Raw genomic sequence first — 3709 nt, 5'->3', positions numbered from 1 at the left:
AGGCGGCGCGGCCGGGCAGGACAGGACAGGACAGGGTCCCCCGGCGCCGGGCTTTAAGCGGCGCCTCAGCCCGATGGCTCCCGCCACGCCCTGTGTATTGGGCTCCCAGCGCGGCTCCTCCGGCCCGAGTGCGGCGGGCGGGCGGGCAAGGGAGGCCCGGCGGCCTGGCTCCGCTGAGGCAGCGGCCCCGTCCCGGCCTGGCACGGTGTGCGGCACCGGCACCGCTCCGCCCGGATCTAAAGAGGGCGCCCGCCTGCTAACGGGGGGCCGGCAGCAGCAGCAGCAAATCCCCGCCCACGCCGTGTGCCTGCTCCCGGGCTGGCTTGGCGGCCCCGCTGTGCTGCGCTGATTTTCAGCCGTTGGTCTGTGACCCCTCCGTTGGGTGGGGGAGGGGTCTGTGAAAAGTGTGGTTACCATAAAACAGGTTTTCAACCTATGGTCCGCAGACCCCCGGGGGACCGCAGACTGTGTCTAAGATTGCTAAAGGGGTCCATCCCCTCCATTCACATTTTTTTTTAGGGGTTTGCAAAAGAAAAATGGTAAAAAACCTCTGCTGCACTGCAAAGTGACCCCTTTCTCTTTGGTGGTATGCCCACCCAATCCAAGGTACACCCACATTTTAAATACTGCGTGCAGATCTGGTCGCCCCATGTCAAAAAAAGATATATCAGAACGGGAAAAGGTACGGCAAAGGGCACCAAAATGATTAGAGGTATGGAACACCTTCTATATGTGGAGAAATTAGTAAGAGTGGGTCTTTTCAGCTTGGAAAAGAGACAGTTAAGGAAGAGGTAGGATACAGGTCTATAAAATCATGCCTGGTGTGGAGAAAGTAAATAAGGACGTGTTATTTACTCCTTATAACACAAAAACTAGGGGTCACCAAATTAAATTAATAAGCAGCAGGTTTAAAATGAACAAAAGGAAGTATTTCTTCACACAGTGCACATTCTACCTGGAACTCCTTGCCAAAGGATGTTGTCAAGGCCAAGACTATAATGGGATTCAAAAAAGAACTAGATAAGTTCATGAGAGGATTGGTCCATCAATGGCTATTAGCCAGGATGGGCAGGGATTGCTGTTTGCCAGAAGCTGGGAAGGGGTGATGGGATGGATCATTTCATGATTACCTGTTCTGTTCATTCCCTCTGAAGCACCTGGCATTGGCCACTGTCAGAAGACAGAATACTGGGCTAGATGGACCATTGGTCTGATCCTGGCCGTTCTTATGTGCTCCTGGCCTGCTATAGTTAAGGCCAAGACAAGCTTCCTGTTTAACAACTGATCTTCTGTATGTTCTATTTCAAGTGAATTTATACTTCTTGGCACTGAAGGCCACAGTTACAACTTGCCTGGTGCTGCAAGGCTGCACCCAATTTTCATATATTTTCATATAGCCTCTCAAAGATAAACATGGACAAACCACTATTTTGCTTATTTTGCTTAACACAGTGTAAAATGGTCTTAAAAGGTTGTTATATGGAGGCAGACTGTGTTAACCACTTTTAAACAATATTATTTTATTATTCATTTAAAGGCCCATCTACATTTGTTGTAATGTGTTTAGAAGCAGCTTTAACAGTTTAAGGGTTTTGCAAACACATGTGCACTTGCATTATTTTACTCACATAAGCAATACTACTGAAATCAATGGGACTGCTCACGTAACCAAAGTTAAGTTTGCACAACTGGACCCTAAAAGTGTTTTCTGCCTATCAGGTTTGCAATGCAGTTTTGTTATATTTCACGGCTTATTAAAAATCAGAATGGATAGAAATGGATTTTTTGAAAAAATCAAAAAATTGGATTTTTCTTTAAATTGGATTTTTTTAATTTTATTTAAATTACAAGTTTTTCTTTAAAATAAACCTGTTTAAAATCAGAATTTAATACAAAATATGTTAAGGCCTGAACTTCTTATAATCTCTTAAAGCATTTAAATAAAAAATGAATACGCTGAATCCATGAGCCTCTGTCAAAAACTTTTTTTGAGTTAAAGGCAGCTTTTCTATATAAGGAAAGAATCGGGAGAAAACAGCTCACTTCTGGTGTCAAAATTTAATAATATGACAGAACAGTCGTACTATACTAAGGGCTTATTTTGTTTAATAAAAATAAATTTGATATGCTGTTGTGTGTTTAATTAAATTCTAGTTACCATCCTAACGCAGCTTGAAACAAATCATGAGCAAAAAGTTAATTATCTAGTAAAAAAACAAAGATATCATACACTATTTTCTAACATGCTAAAAATGTATAGTTAATAAGAATCTGAAAATATTAAGCCATACAATCGCTTAAATAAATGTATATACAGTAGAACAGTTCCAGAGAGGTAGCCGTGTTAGTCTGTATATAGCAAAAACCGAGAGTTCTGTGGCACTTTAAAGGAGGACCAACCCCAAAAACCCCAACCCCAAAAACCGAGAGTTCTGTGGCACTTTAAAGGAGGACCAACCCCAACTAAATCATGCCAGCCAGGGCTTTGTCAAACGGCCTTAAAAACCTTTAAGGATGGAGACCCCACCACATCCCTAGGTAACCCATTCCAGTGCTTCAGCCCCGTCCTAGTGAAAAAGTTTGTCCTAATATTCAACCTAGACCTCCCATGATGCAACTTGAAACCATTGCTCCTTGTTCTGGCATCTGCCATCACTGAGAACCTAGCTCCATCCTCTTTGGAACCCCCCTTCAGGTAGTTGAAGGCTGCTATCACATTCTCTCTCACTCTTCTCTTCTGCAGACTAAATAAGGCCCGTTCCCTCAACCTCCCCTCATAAACCATGTGCCTCAGCCCCCTAATCATTTTCGTTGCACTCTGCTGAATTTTGTTATTTGTCCACATCCATTCTGTAGTGGGGGGCCCAAAACTGGACACAATATCCAGATGTGGCTTTACCAGTGCCGAATAGAGGGGAATAATCACTTCCCTCGATCTGCTTGCATTGCTCTTACTAATGCAGCCCAATATACCATTAGCTTTCTTGGCAATAAGGGCACACTGTTGACTCATATCCAGCTTCTTGTCCACTGTAACCCCCAGATCCTTTTCTGCAGAACTGCTGCTTTACTGGTTGATCCCCAGTCTGTAGCAGTGCATAGGATTCTTCTGTCCTAGCTGCAGGACTCTGCACTTGTCCTTGTTGAACCTCAGCAGATTTATTTTGGCCCAATCCTTCAATTTGTCTAGGTCAAGCTATATCCTATCTCTGTCCTCCAGCATATCTGCCATGCCCCCCCCCCAACTTAGTGTCATCCATGGACTTGCTGAGGTTGCAATCCACTCCATCATCCAGACCATTAATGAAGATGTTGATCAAAACTGGCCCCAGGACCAACCCCTGGAGCACTCTGCTTGATACCGGCTGCCAACTAGACATTGAGCCGTTGAGCCAAATGATCTAGCTAGCTTTCTAGCCACTTTATAGTCCATTCATCAAACCTGTCCTTTAACTTGCTGGCAAGAATACTGTGGGAGACTCTATCCAAAGCTTTGCTAAACTTACCACTTCCCAGCTGTTCCTTCCTGATCCTTGCTCTTGGTTGACTGATCTTTAATGGGTTGGTTTTGTTTTTTTTAACCTGATCTGAACAGCTATTCAAATATGTATTTTTTCACTTAATTTGTAGCTTTATTTAAGTTTGAGCTTGTACTTCATTTTTCCTCAGAGACTTTCATTTCTAGATGTATTTTTAGCATCCCCTTTCT

At 43.7% G+C, this 3709-nt stretch overlaps 1 protein-coding gene across 3 annotated transcripts in view; it reads left to right on the top strand.

Moving 5' to 3' along the window:
• Positions 1–3709, top strand: part of GPALPP1 (GPALPP motifs containing 1) — a 32047-nt gene that overhangs the window by 192 nt on the left and 28146 nt on the right. The window lies entirely within an intron of this gene.

This window comes from Emydura macquarii, unplaced genomic scaffold, assembly GCF_026122565.2.
Source record: "Emydura macquarii macquarii isolate MOO-44397 ecotype Brisbane River unplaced genomic scaffold, CSIRO-AGI_Emac_v2 contig_2473, whole genome shotgun sequence".
Taxonomy (NCBI): Eukaryota; Metazoa; Chordata; order Testudines; family Chelidae; genus Emydura; species Emydura macquarii.
The sequence above is the reverse complement of the archived record's forward strand: the minus strand, read 5'-3'. Positions and strand labels throughout refer to the sequence as shown.